The following is a 15,099-nucleotide window of genomic DNA, read 5'->3' as shown; positions in this document are numbered from 1 at the left end:
CTATATCAAAACATGGACCGATATGGCCCATTTACAATACCAACCGACCTACACTAATAAGAAGTATTTGTGCAAAACAAGCGGCTAGCTTTACTCCTTCGGAAGTTAGCGTGCTTTCGACAGACAGACGGACGGACGAACGGACGGACATGGCTAGATCGACATAAAAGGTCGCGACGACCAAGAATATATATACTTTATGGGGTCTCAGATGAATATTTCGAGTAGTTACAAACAGAAAGACGAAATTAGTATACCCCCCATCCTATGGTGGAGGGTATAAAAATTGCTTTAAGCGTTAGTCATTTGGGTGCGCTGCGCTTAATCGTTCTTTTCTGCTTGCTGCTGTTGCTCTCCTTCGGGTCTTTATACCCACCACCGAAGGATGGGGGTATATTCATTTTGTCATTCCGTTTGCAACACATCGAAATATCCATTTCCGACCCTATAAAGTATATATATTCTTGATCAGCGTAAAAATCTAAGACGATCTAGCCATGTCCGTCCGTCTGTCCGTCTGTCTGTTGAAATCACGCTACAGTCTTTAAAAATTGAGATATTGTGCTGAAATTTTGCACAGATTCTTTTTTTGTCCATAAGCAGGTTAAGTTCGAAGATGGGCTATATCGGACTATATCTTGATATAGCCCCCATATAGACCGATCCGCCGATTTAGGGTCTTAGGCTCATAAAAGCCACATTTATTATCCGATTTTACTGAAATTTTGTACACTGAGATGTGTTAGGCCTGTCGACATCCTACGTCAATTTGCCTCAGATCGGTTTAGATTTGGATATAGCTGCCATATAGACCGATCTCTCGGTTTTAGGTTTTGGGCTCATAAAAGGCGCATTTATTGTCCGATTTCCCCAAAATTGGGACAGTGAGTTAAGTTAAGCTCCTTGATAGACTTCTGCAATATGGCACAGATCGGTTCAGATTTGGATATAGCTGTCATATAGACCGATCTCTCGGTTTTAGGTTTTGGGGCCCTAAAAGGAGCATTTATTGTCCAATGTCGCTGAAATTTGAGTCAGTGAGTTGTTGTAGGCTCTTCGACGTCCTTCCTTAATTTGGCCCAGATCAGTTCAGATTTGAATATAGCTGCCATATAGACGGATCTCTGGATTTAAGGTTTTGGGCTCATAAAAGGCGCATTTATTGTCCGATGTCGCCAAAATTCGGGACAGTGAATTGTGTTAGGCTCTTCGACATCCTTCGTTAATTTGGCTCGGATCGGTTCAGATTTGGTTATAGTTGCCATATAAACTGATCCTCCGATTAAGGGTCTTAGGCCAATAGAAGCCACATTTTTATCCGATTTTGCTGAAGTTTGGGACAATGAGTTGTGTATGGCCCTTCGACAACCTTCGTCAATTTGGCTCAGATCGGTCTAGATTAGGATATAGCTGCCATATAGACCGATCCTCCAATTTAGGGTCTTAGGCCCATAAAAGCCACATTTATTATCCGATTTTGCTAAAATTTGAGACAGTGAGTTATCTTAGGCCATTTGACATCTTTCTTCAATATGGTCCAAATCGAATCTGATTTGGATATAGCCGCCATATAGACCGATCCCTCGATTTAAGGTTTTGGGCCCATAAAAGGCGCATTTATTGTCCGATATCGCCGAAATTTGGGGTATTGAGTTTTGTTAGGCCCTTCGACATTATTTTTCAATTTCACTCAGATCGGTCCGGATTTGGATATAGCTGCCATATAGACCGATCTGTCGATTTAATGTTTTGAACCCATAAAAGGCGCATTTTTTGTCCGATGTTGCCGAAATTTGGGACAGAGAGTTAAGTTAAGCCCCTCCACACATTTCTGCAATTTGGTCTAGATCGATCATGATAAGGCATTCAATGTTCCCCGGATTTTGATGAAAGGTGGTTTACATACATACCCGAGGTGGTGGGTATCCAAAGTTCGGCCCGGCCGAACTTAACGCCTTTTTACTTGTTAGTTTTTAGAGCACACAACAAGCCGATTACTGGCTTAGGTGTATGTCTATAGTGGCATGGGGGAGATTAATATCTGCGCCCTCTTTTCAACCTAACCTAACCTAACGTAGAATTAAACCAATAAAATCGCCTTATTGTCAACCCTCGATTCTAATTAACTTGTGTTATCACTTAAGGTTTGCGGTTCCTTAGGATGACTGAACTTACCTCAGCTTTCGACAAAACCACGATCTTAGAAACATCCTTTTACACTTCGTATTTTTTACATTTTTCCGCTTCAATCGAAAAAATCCTTTTTTTCAGCGATTTTTAAATTGATCGGGATCCAACGAGAAAAAAATTGTTTTAACAAGCCAGGTATTCATGCAATATAAAATGTATACTGGGGGGAGAAATGCCCAAAAATGACTTTATATCACTATATCTCACATGACTATCTTGCATTGTAATGGCACGGCATCAATGTTTTCGGGTAAAATGGTCGTTTTTGGACGACCTAACGGAATTCAAAACGTTCTTAGTACGATTATGCTAGAAAATTTGTCCAATGTCCAATTGTACCTGGCAACATTTAATGACTAGGCCTAGGCCAGATATTTTTTTTATCAGCCCTCGTATTATCATCAGTTGATAATGGGATGTCTTTCTGTTGTTTTATGCAACCACTGTAATACCATCTTCACAATCCTTAGAATAACTAAATTTAAATTCTGTTCTCATGGGAACATCTGGCCAGATTTTTCTTAGAAATTTTAAAATCTTAGAAAGCTATATTCAAATTAAGATGCAAACTTATATATATTCGTCATTACCAAATTCTTAGGAGCACTAATATTAAGTGTAAAGTGTTTTTCTAAATGGCAATTTTTCCCCAAAAACATTCCAACCAGGCTATTATAGCATATTTTGATGGTTCTAACGAAGAAAAATATTCGTCAGATATCTCTGACCCTGAACACTGCTTCTTGGCAATTACAACAAATTTACTGGTTTATTGCAACCATCGTCGTTTATAAACAGAAATTTTCAGCAACTATCCATTTCATGTAAATGTAACGATTCGGTGAAATGGACTTTAGGTGGAAGCAGAATCAAATGGAAACAAGAGAGAAAGTAATTATGGCGTTTCTCTTTTGTTCTTTGTACAGTTTAATGCATAAATCGTAAATCGAAAGTCGAGATCCTTCTTGTAAAAGCGAATGGAAAATTTTTCCAGAAAACATTGAATGAGACCATGGAAACGACAATTGTTTTGCCAGAATTCATGGGAAAATTAAAAAGTAAATTAAAGTGTAAAGTAAGTGAATGAAGATGTATGGAAACAGGAGTTCTTCCGGATTAAAGCCAGCAAAGTGGATACCCTACACTTCAGTTGAAGCAAGTCAAAAATAGTTAACAAAAATCATTAGCATATAATGAAGGTCAACAAAGTAGAGCTGGTAAAATATCGATGGCACTATCGATATTTAATTTTTTGACAGAATATCGATTGATTTTTTTTTTGATGGTTACTATCGCAAAAGCTAAAATTTTCCGAAAGCTAAAAAAAAATAAGCAATCTGACACTGAATGTATACTTTAAGATACATTACACCTATAGAGGGCGCAATTTTGATCCGATTAGGCTAACATTTTGTACAATGATTTCGCTTATGACTTCCAACTTACTTTACTAACCTTGGCTTTATTTGGTATGTGCATTCTCCCGATTTGTACTTCTCATTTTTGTTTGAAATGTAGGTGATGGAAAATTAACGATAGTATCAATACTATCGATATTTATTATGAAAACTATCGGAAATATCGAAAAAAGCGATTATCGATAGTTTGCCAGCTCCACAACAAAGCTCATATGGTTTCGGCACGGAATGAAAATGAGCATCACACAGGTTACAATTCTGAGTTCCGATTTTTGTAGTGTTCTTCATCATAACGAGAAGTTTAGCTGAGAGCTACTGGGCGCATCCACCGGTAGCTGATAATGGAATGCTACAGATACGAGCAGCTGCAAGTGCACTGGGGGTCGATCAACGGTTTCGAGTGGAGGGCTTCAGTGATAGGCCGGCCGGTACTCACTCTTGCATAGCTTGGCAACAACATTGGAGGACAGGCCTCGAAACCTGGTGACTACATCAGAAGAAATTTTCAGCGACGGTTATCCCCTCACCTATTTTGGCGATATTGTTGAGGCATTCAGCCATTTCAAACTTAAAAAACATAAAATTTTCGTTAAGCGGCACGCCTCACAGTGGGAGAAAAACGAAAAACAAGTAAATAAGCATTAAGTTCGGCCGGGCCGAACTTTGAATGCCCACCACCTCGGGTATACATGTAAACCACCTTTAGTCAAAATCCACCTTATACCCCATAGCAGCTATATCGAAATATGTTCCGATTTCGACCAAATACTAATAAGTACACGTCATTGTTGAATTGTGTATAACAAAATATTGGTCATTTTAGTAGCTATATCTTAAAATGAACCGATCTGAACCACATACGACACGGATGTCGAAAAGCCTAACATAAGTCACTGTGTCAAATTTCAGTGAAATCTGATTATATATGCGCCTTTTATGGGCCCAAAACCTTAAATCGAGAAATCGGTCTATATGGCAGCTATATCCAAATCTGGGCCGATTTGGGCCAAGTTTCAGAAAAATGTCGAAGAGCCTAACACAACTCACTGTCTCAAATTTTGGCGACAATAAATGCGCCTTTTATGGCCACAAAACCTTAATTCTAAATGGCAGCTATATCCAAATCTGGGTCGATCTGAGCCAAATTGAAGAAAAATGTCGAGGGGCTTAACTTAACTCACTGTCCCAAATTTCGGCGACATCGGACAACAAATGCGCCTTTTATGGGCCCAAGACTTTAAATCGAGAGATCGGTCTATATGGCAGCTATGTCCAAATCAAGATCGATCTGGGCCAAATTAAAGAACAATGTCGAAGAGCCTACCACAACTCACTGTCTCAAATTTCCGCAAAATTGGATAATAAATGTGGCTTTTATGGGCCTAAGACCCTAAATCGGCGGATCGGTCTATATGGGGGCTATATCAAGATATAGTCCGATATGACTCATCTTCGAACTTAACCTGCTTATGGACAAAAAACGAATCTGTGTAAAATTTCAGCTTAATATCTCTATTTTTAAAGACTGTAGCGTGATTTAAGCAGACAGACGGACAGAAGGATGGACGAACATGGCTAGATCATCTTTGATTTCTAAGACGATCAAGAATATATATACTTTACAGGGTCGGAAATGGATATTTCGATGTGTTGCAAAAGGAATGATGAAGTCAATATACCCCATCCTTCGGTGGTGGGTATAAAAAAATCGGCGATGGTGTTCCGCCGTATCCATTGACCACGTTGGTTTTATTTTGTGGTGCAAAGAGAATGAGATGGCGGTGGTGAAAACGTCAGTGTTCTCAGAGTTTTTTGCGTGTTGTTGTTTATCGAAGATGAAGCTTCGCTTAGTGCAGTTCTTCAGCACAGAAAAATAAAAGGGATAGCGTCATCCTGTTCAATTATCATAAAAGTGCTTTCAGTTTAGCAAACACAAGAACCATAGTAAAGTCAACTTTTGCATGTTATGACCAGTGTTGCCGTCTTTTGTTGGTTTTTCAAATATATAAATGCCAAGTTAATTACTGAATCGCCGAGGATGACTTAAAGTTATTTCACATCTTGTCGTTTCTGTGTATTCGCTAGGAGTGCAGAATAAAACCAATAGAATATTCTTTGCCAAGGAGCCAGATTCCAGACGTACTGGAGATTGGTGATCAATAGGTCTACGCATGCTTTTAATGGCCTTTCAGAGATTGAAGTCATTTGCTTCTGCGTAAGTACTCGTAGTACTTGATTTCGAGTTTTTCACCTTTCTTTTCATGTGGTGTTTAGTTTCGTCTCACTTCTTCGAAGACTTCTTTTCAAATTCGAAGATCAATTGCCACTCTTTACTGAGGTTCCTTTTCTCTCTGATAAGGGTGTCGATACTAGTTGATTGCATTAGTGAGAAGGTTTTTTGTAACAGGACTTTTGTGGAAACTACCGTAGTCGCGTTAGTTAAAACGTCGGTGAATAATTTCTCTATATCATCTTGTGTTCGCAGTGGAATTTCCCCAGCTAAATGATTGGAAATGTATTTCTTATATTTAGTCCAGTCTGTGATCGACTTATTGTGTTTATTTTCACTTTTAGAGTCCAGCAGAGTGAGGATCGTTGGGGAGTGATCAGATGTAAGGTCTAACGATGGACGAATTATCATGTTTTCGCGTTTTATGTTCCCTACTACCTCGAAGTCAATTAGGTCTGGAGTTTTGTTAAGGTCCGTGGGCCAATGGGTTGGTTGCCCCATAGCGTTTGTGTGTGGATTTGGCTCCTTCGGTGGAGATCTCGACTTCGATTTGGGCTTAGTGACCAATATGTATCGCTATATTGCGGTTTGGTTATTATCATTATTGTAATACGTAGTTCTTTTAGGTGTAGATTCGGTTGTAGAAAGGTGTGCAGTGGATTGAGGCATACTTTTAGGCTCTTCAGTGAATTTCTCTGGTTTACACTCTCAGATGGTGCAATAATTTTATTGGACAATTGTGGTGAACACGAGAGCGAACGAAAGAGAGGTTTCGCAGTTAAGTAATGACTATCGTCGCGCTTTGTTTGGGGTTTTACATTGGCTTCCACTGACGTCATTGAAATGTAAGCATTTCTTCCGTTGAGATTCATACCCCTTTCATTGGAGTGAGTCAATGACATTTACACCAGAAGGTCGTCTATGAAAATAAGAAACCGAGAGGTAGAAAGGACAGAGCCTTGTGGTACTTCTGCGGTCAATCTATATACGTCGGATGGGAACAACAACTACTACAACTCTTATAGTGCGTTCTCTAAGAAAACTCGATAAAAATCGATCGAAGTTATTACCGACATCAAAAGCGACAAGCTTTGAAAGGAGTGCACCGTGGCAGACCCTATGAAATGCTTTGGAGATATCCGGAGCCATGACCTTATTCCCGCCGAACCGGGGAATAGAGCGACTCCAACGTTCAGACAGGAATGCCATTAGGTCACCCGTGGAGCGATTCCTAGAATTTAACTTTAATTGGCTATACCGATTTCTGCGGAACCCATATTGTCGGCCGTTTAGAAGACCATTGGACTCTAAGTATCTCACAAGATGGTAATTGACCATGATCTTGATAACCTTGGAAAGCGCGGAGCATAACGCTAATGGTCGGCAATTCGCAGGGTGGTTTTATTTAGCCTTCATGGGGATAGGCTGCACGTTCGCAATCTTCCAACGTGCCGGAGAAAACAACCACATGGTAAGCAAGGTTGAAAAGGTTGCGTAAAGGACGAGCTAGCGTCGAAGAACACTTGCGCGAAACAAACAATATGCCATCCGGGCCAGCGATTTATTTACGACGAGATCTGCAAGAACCCTTTTGATTTCACGTGTTCGAAAATATATCTGAGGCATGGAACTGCATACGTCTTCAATAACGGGGAGTGGTTGATCGCTTTCCGGTAGGAAAGAATTTCCCGCAAACATGTCTGCCAGCAGGTTAGCTTTATCAACCGGGTCAGTGGATATCTGGTCGTCTTTAATGAGAGTCGGGATAGCCGATGAGTTGCCCTTCACTCTTTTCACAAACGACCAAAAGCTTTAACCTTTCCTTGGAGAAGCAAGAACTTTGGCACTAAGACGATGATCTAAAGAAACTTTTCGAGTTTAAGTACTATGGCACACAAAATTCTTCAGCAGGAATTTATTACTATCATTTTTATTCAAACGCCAATTTCAGAATGCATCCTCTCCTTTTAACCTCACATGTTCGAAAATATATCTGACGCATGGAACTAGATACGTCTTCAATAACGGGGAGTGGTTGATCGCTTTCCGGTAGGAAAGAATTTCCGGCAAACGTGTCAGCCAGCAGGTTAGCTTTATCAAGCGGGTCAGTGGATATTTGGTCGTTTTTGATGAGAGTAGGGATGGCCGATGAGTTGCCCTTCACTCTTTTCACAAACGACCAAAAGCTTTTACTTCCCCTTGGAAAAGCAAGAACTTTGGCACGAAGACGATGTTCGTAAAGAAACTTTTCGCGTGTAAGTACTCTGACACACGAAGTTCTTCAGTAGGAATTCATTACTGGCATTTTTATTTAAACGCCAATCTGAATGCCTCCTCTTCCGATCTGACGGCATTCCTGAAGGCGTGCTTAAACTAGATTTTATCCCTTGATTTAACAACTCCATTCCAATTAAGATTACGTTCTCTATCATTCCAGCTGCCGCATCTACGTCACAATCAAAAAAACAAAGCTTCAATTGAAATTGCGGAAGAAATCATTGAGCTCAGCCCATCGAAACCGGCCTTGACTGCCGCAGATCTCTCAATGCGATGGCTGAACTGTTCAAAATTCATCTGTTCTGTGTGCCGCGTCAGAGAGATATTCCAGGAAATTGTAAAGCGAACGAGCTTGCGAGACTAGGAACTACCCTACATACTTCAGGGAAACTGGAATCTGTGGGTATGCCTCTAGCGTCATGTAAGTTAAGCATTCAGGATCAGCATTAAGCATATTTTTTCGAACACGTGGAGTTAAAAGGTTTCTTGAAAATCTAGACGTAAATAAATCCCAGGGTCCGGATGGCATATCAACACTTGATTTTGTGTTCTTAGACGCACGCTCGTCCATTATGCAACCTTTTCAACCTTGCCTACCGTGCGGGACTCTAACCGGCGCGTTGAGGTATTTAGAGTCTAATGGCCTTCTTAGCGACCAACAGTATGGGTTCCGCAGAAATCGCTATACGGGTGACCTCATGGCACTTCTGTCGGAACGTTGGAGTCGCCCAATTCACCAGTTTGGTGAGAGTAAGGTTATGGCTCTGGATATCTCCAAGGCATTTGATAGGATCTGGCACGGTACACTACTATCAAAGCTTGTCGCATTTGGTGTCGGTAATGGCTTCGTTCGATTTATTTCGAGCTTTCTCAGAGATCGCACTACTCGAGTCGTTATAGATGGGTTCTCATCCAAAGAGCACGAATTGACCGCAGGTGTACCCTTTCTCCTTATCTTTTTCTAATTTTCATCAACGATCTGTTGGGTCAGACATTGAATCCGATCTACTCATTTGCTGATGACAGTAATCTCTGTCATTCGACCATAGGCCAAGTCTTCGAGAGATCGAGGACAAGAGGCGGGTTATGGAGGATACACTCTGCCAGGATTTGCTGGTCATTTCTGAGTGGGGTCGAATGAATCGAGTAGATTTTAATCCACGGAAGACTCAGTGCTGCTTGTTGTCACACAAACGATTCGCTGACCCATTACGATCATCTTTGTCTATCAACGGTGTAGATGTTGAGCAATTAGAAGCAATCAGAAAATACGAAGTGATGTCCGTTGGGCTAAACATGTATTCGAAGTGTCGAAAGAAGCATTCAAGTGTTTAGGCTTCCTTAAACGGTGTAAGAATTACTTCACTCCATCTGATCTTCTTAACATCTACACCACTTTCATAAGGCCGAAAATGGAGTACAACTCACATGTATGGGCTGGAGCTTCAAAATCATCCCTGGAGCTAATGGACCGTGTACAGAGGAGAGCGATGGCGTTAATTGGGAGCAGTGGGGAATCCAACTCTATTGCCTCCCTTCATCATGGTCGCAATGTGAGTTGTTTGGCGCCATTGTATCGGTACATTCATGGTGTGTGTTTGTCTCATATTCGTCTTCTTATTCCTGATGTAAGGATGTATGTAAGGGATACTTGACATTCCAGGACATTCAAACCCGTTTGTAATTGATTGATCAGCAGGCCGCACAATGCATTATAGAGAGAATTCTTTTTTCGCCCAAACGGTTCGTATGTGGAATCGACTTCCGGCTAATGTTTTTCCCACCCACTTTGACATCCAAAGGTTTAAGACAAATGTTAATAAGCACTACATCCTTTCCCCCATCCAATCCCTAATTTCTTCTCTTCAACGTAATGCACTGCATTCATAGGGGACATCCCCTACGTGTTGGCTGACAGAAAAAACAAAAAAAAAAAAAATAAGAAATCAGGCCGGAAGTGCAGTGAATGATAGATGGTCACAAAGAGGGGGATGTGAGCATATCAAAACTATGTGGCCTAATCTAAACTTGAAGAGGTCTACCGCTTTGTTGTCATTGGCAAGAACAGACGTTTCAGTCATTGAGTCCGTCACGACACGTCACTGTCTAATCGGGAAACCTGCTGACAGACTGAAGGTTGTCAGCAACGACTTTTGCAGATGCTGTGAGGACATCGAAGAAGAAGAGACTATATAATATTTTCCATGAGTGTATCACGCACTGGCAGTCAGAATGAGTTCCACTTTTGGTTCTCATTTCTTCATAACCTGTCTGATTTAGCGGATGTTAATATTTGCTTTGTTGTTGGGCTTTTTAAGCGATTTCGATGGCGTAACGGTAAGCACGACAAGCCATTTTCCTTTTTCTGTTCCTGTGGCATCACAATGGGCGAAAACGTCTCAGAGAGTCTGATGGCAGGCTGCTACTTAAATCTAACCTAACCTACACAGCAATACTTTTTAACTCAATATAGCTCAATAGCTTAAAAAAATATTAAAATTGATTTTCAATTCATATACAGAATTTCTAAATGTCTGTCTATATTTTTATCTTATGCCATGTCTACTTTAACTCGCTTTGCTTTTGTGGTTATAAAAAAACATCTCAGTTGTTCATAATAGTTGAAGTGTTTTGGAAATTGCATTTTTTCACTCTCTAACAAAAAATTTAGTATACACCATTGATAAAATTTATTTTTTCTTGCTATATAAATAATTTTTTTTCTGATTTTAAACATTTTTTTTTTTTTTTAACAAATTAAATTTTAATTTTTTATATTATGTGTCTATTTATCACAATTTAGGCATATATTTGGACTCATATGTTTGCACGACCCGTTTTTGTGGCAAACGAGTCGTTTTCAGAGCATGTTTCGCTTGCTCAAAACAGCTTTGGTCTGAACATAGTATTATTTGCTAACATTTTGGTCATGTTTATTTATGTGTAGTTATATCATATGAAAACCCTAAAAGTATACTACAGTTTTCATACTAAGATTTACAAATTTGAGCTTTTTGGCAAATTTGAGCTTTTACTCACTCACAGCTTTAAAGGGTATGCGAATAAAAATTTTAAGATAGTTGTCGCTACTTCAGAGAATCAGTCAGTGACTTCCATTCATTCGTTTACAACTTTTACAAAATTGTACAACCCAATATTTTACACTTTAGCGATATGGGATTATAAAGGTGATTTTTACATATTATGTTTTTGGTAACACTGGTTTAAACAGCTCATGCGCGTTTTGTTTCAATGTCAAACATCTTCAGCTTGGTTTATAATTTAACCATAAATCGTCTTACAAACGAACAATGTTTGCAAATTATTGAATTTTATTAAAAAAATGCATGCTCTGTTAAAAAGGTTCATAGCGCGTTACTTCCATTTTATGGACGAAGCTCATTTATGGCTCAATGGGTACGTAAATAAGCAGGATAATCGATTTTGGAGTGAAGATCAGCCACAAGCATTGCTTGAGCTACCAATGCATCGAGAAAATGCCACAGTATGGTGCAGTTTATGGGCTGGTGGCATCATTGGACCGTACTTCTTCAAAGCAGATGCGAATCGGAACGTAACTGTGAATGGTGAGCGCTATCGTGAATGCATGAGCTTGACTTGCATGACATGTGGTGTCAACAAGATAGTGCCTCATGCCACACAGCACACGTAACAATGGACTTATTGAAAAGTGAGTTTGGTGAACAATTTATTTCACGTTTGGGACCGGTCAATTGGCCGCCTAGATCATGCGATTTAACGCTTTTAGACGATTTTTGTGAAGCTCATATCTATACAGACAACTCCGCCTTAATTGATGCATTGGAAGACAACACTGAATCAATAATTCGTGAAATACCAACCGAAATGTTGGAAAGAGTACGCCAAAATTGGACTAAGCGAATGGACCATTTGAGGAGCAGTCACGGTCAACATTTGTATGAAATAATCATCAAACATTAAATTATATGGACCCCACTATCGATTCAAATAAAGATTTCATGCATTTTTATGAATTTTATGTGTGTTTTTTTTAAACTTTCCATTAGTTCTTAAAAAATCACCCTTTATATGCGTATTTTGTGGGCATAATACGCTTTATTGCGAAATATTTTTGTGCGCCATCTTAAATACGGTCCAATCACGACACTTTTTTGGTTCGAATGTTAATATAAAAGTACTACGACAAGGCGCACAAAAATTTTCGACAACAAATTTTTGAACTGGTTTTTCAAGAAATATATATTTGCCTAAATACCTACGTAGTAATGCGGAAAAATGCATTGCAAATGCAAATTTTGCCCATGAACATTCCACTAAGGAACAGGGGCAAACTTCTCACATATCAATAAGTGCAGTCCGATTCAAGTTTAAGCTCAATTATAGGGGGCCTCCCTTTTATAGCTGTGTCCGAACGGCGTGCCGCAGTGCGACACCTCTTTGGAGAGAAGTTTTACATGGCATAATACATCACAAATGTTGCCAGCATTAGGAGGGGGAAAACCACCACTGAAAATGTTTTCTGATGGTCTCGTCAGGATTTGAACCCAGGCGTTCAGCGTCATAGGCGGATATGCTAACCTCTGTGCTACGATGGAAAAATGCATTAAATTTCATAATTGCCCTTAAATGCGAAATATTGGGTTGCCCAAAAAGTAATTGCGGATTTTTCATATAGTCGGCGTTGACAAATTTTTTCACAGCTTGTGACTCTGTAATTGCATTCTTTCTTCTGTCAGTTATCAGCTGTTACTTTTAGCTTGCTTTAGAAAAAAAGTGTAAAAAAAGTATATTTGATTAAAATTCATTCTAAGCTTTATTAAAAATGCATTTACTTTCTTTTAAAAAATCCGCAATTACTTTTTGGGCAACCCAATATTTAAAATTTTCACAAAATATTAGCACCATGTTTCTTAAAAGTTTCCGTGTACCATAGTCTTTTAACCAAATATTTGTATTTCAGCACAATTTGTGAAAAACACCGCAGTATCTGCTTTAAGAATCATGCGTTTCCGTAAGCCAACCTCTGCAAAACGAAAGACATGCCATTATAAAACCTTTGAGTGTTTTAAGAGGAGAGTGCTCCAAATAATTCCCATAACTAAACCACTCTTCGCCCAACAACACAAACTTTGTTTCCCATACCCTTTAAGAAAATCAATAAACCACCAATACATTCAAAGTTCTCTCAATTGCATTGACAACAAAGCTCTTACACCACTTTCCTAACCACTCCATTTACCACTTGTTGCTCGGTCTTCTTAGTTTCGTTATAATTCTTCAATCGTTCGCACGCAAATTTCAGCCCCTCATAAAAATGTTAATTGAAAAGTGATTAAACCCAGTGAAACCTATACAAAAATGTGATAAATCAAAAGAAAAGTGAAGTGCAACTAACATATCAATTGATTTCTAAAGAAATTTGTTCAAAATGCATCGGAATTTGCAAAAGAAAAATCGGCAAACAACATAATTATGTGGGGCTGCGGTTTTTTTTCGCGTTGTTGGTTCGCCGTGTGTGTATCCATTGGTCATGTTGTTGTTTTGTTTTTGTAGTGCAAAGCAAATGAGAGAGTGTTAGTGAAACCACCAGTGTTTTCAGAGTTGTTTGTGTTTTGTTGTAAGTCCAATATGAAGCTTCGCTTAGTGCAGTTTATTCACCACAGAAAAATGAAAGGGATAACGTCATCCTGTTCAATTGGCAAAATAGTGCTTTCAATTTAGCAAAAACAAGAACCACAGTAATGTCAACTTTTGAATATTATGACCAGAAGCTCTACGCTTTCCCATAATCATCAATCAACAACTTTGCAGCTCGACAATTTATAGGTAAGTGCATAAAAGAGTTGCCATATTATAGTACACTGGTTTGAGTTATCAATAAACGGACTTTTTACTTAAAACTAGTTTTCGAACTAATTATAGCGGGATTTTTCAAAAATCGATTATTTCTTGATAAATATAAAGGATTTTTATACCCACCACCGTAGGATAGGGGGTATATTCATTTAGTCATTCCGTTTGCAATACATCGAAATATCAATTTCCGACCGTACAATGTATATATATTTCGGATCGTCGTAAAATTCTAGGACGATTTAGCGATGTCTGTCTGTCTGTCCGTCCGTCTGTTGTAAATCACACTAGAGCCTTAAAAAATTGAGATATTGAGCTGAAATTTGGCACAGATACGTCTTTTTGATGCACGCAGGTTAAGTTCTTGAACGGGCCAAATCAGACTATATTTGGATATAGCTGCTATATAGACCAATTTTCCGATAAAGGGTCTAATGTCCATAAAAACTTCATTTTTGTTCCGATTGTGCTGAAGTTTGGATCAGAGAGTAGTTTAAGGCTTCCCGACAACTGACCCAAAATTGTGTTCACATCGGACTATATTTAGATATAGCTACCATATAGACCGATCTCCCGATAAAGGGTCTGAAGACCCTTAAAGCTTTATTTATTACCAGATTTTGCTGAAACGATAAAGGGTCTGAAGTCCATAAAAGCTATATTTTTTAACCGATTTCGCTAAAATTTTAAACGTTGTGTAGGTTAAGACCTCCCAACATTCGACCTTAATATGGTTTAGATCGGACTATATTTAGATATAGCTACCATATAGACCGATATCCCGATAAAGGGTCTGAAGGCCGTAAAGGCTTTATTTATTACCCGATTTCGCTAAAATTTGAAACAGTGAGTTTTTCTGAGCCTCACGATATCCGACTTTAATATGGTTCAGATTTGTTTATAGTGGATATATCTGCCAAATCAGATCGGTTTATAATGGATATATCTGGCAAAGACCAATATTTTGTTCTACAAACTTGAATAGTGACATATATATTAGACGAATTTGGGTGCTTAATTTATCCAATTTTCAACGGATTGTGACGAAATGGGGTTTACATATATACCCAAGGTGGTGGGGATCCAAAGTTCGGCCTGGCCGAACTGAATGCCCTTTTAATTGTTAAA

General features: G+C 39.1%; 2 protein-coding genes across 2 annotated transcripts in view; one reads left to right on the top strand and one right to left on the bottom strand.

Annotated features, from left to right (window-relative positions):
• Positions 1–15,099, bottom strand: part of LOC106090869 (ras-related protein Rap-2b-like) — a 37,827-nt gene that overhangs the window by 17,236 nt on the left and 5,492 nt on the right. The window lies entirely within an intron of this gene.
• Positions 13,400–15,099, top strand: part of LOC106092224 (uncharacterized) — a 288,892-nt gene continuing 287,192 nt past the window's right edge. The window contains exon 1 of the mRNA XM_059368586.1: positions 13,400–13,944. The gene's annotated coding sequence lies outside the window, so the exon portion shown is untranslated. The remainder of the gene's footprint in view (positions 13,945–15,099) is intronic.

Source organism: Stomoxys calcitrans, chromosome 5 (assembly GCF_963082655.1).
Source record: "Stomoxys calcitrans chromosome 5, idStoCalc2.1, whole genome shotgun sequence".
Taxonomy (NCBI): domain Eukaryota; kingdom Metazoa; phylum Arthropoda; class Insecta; order Diptera; family Muscidae; genus Stomoxys; species Stomoxys calcitrans.
This window is presented reverse-complemented; position numbering and strand designations above follow the sequence as displayed.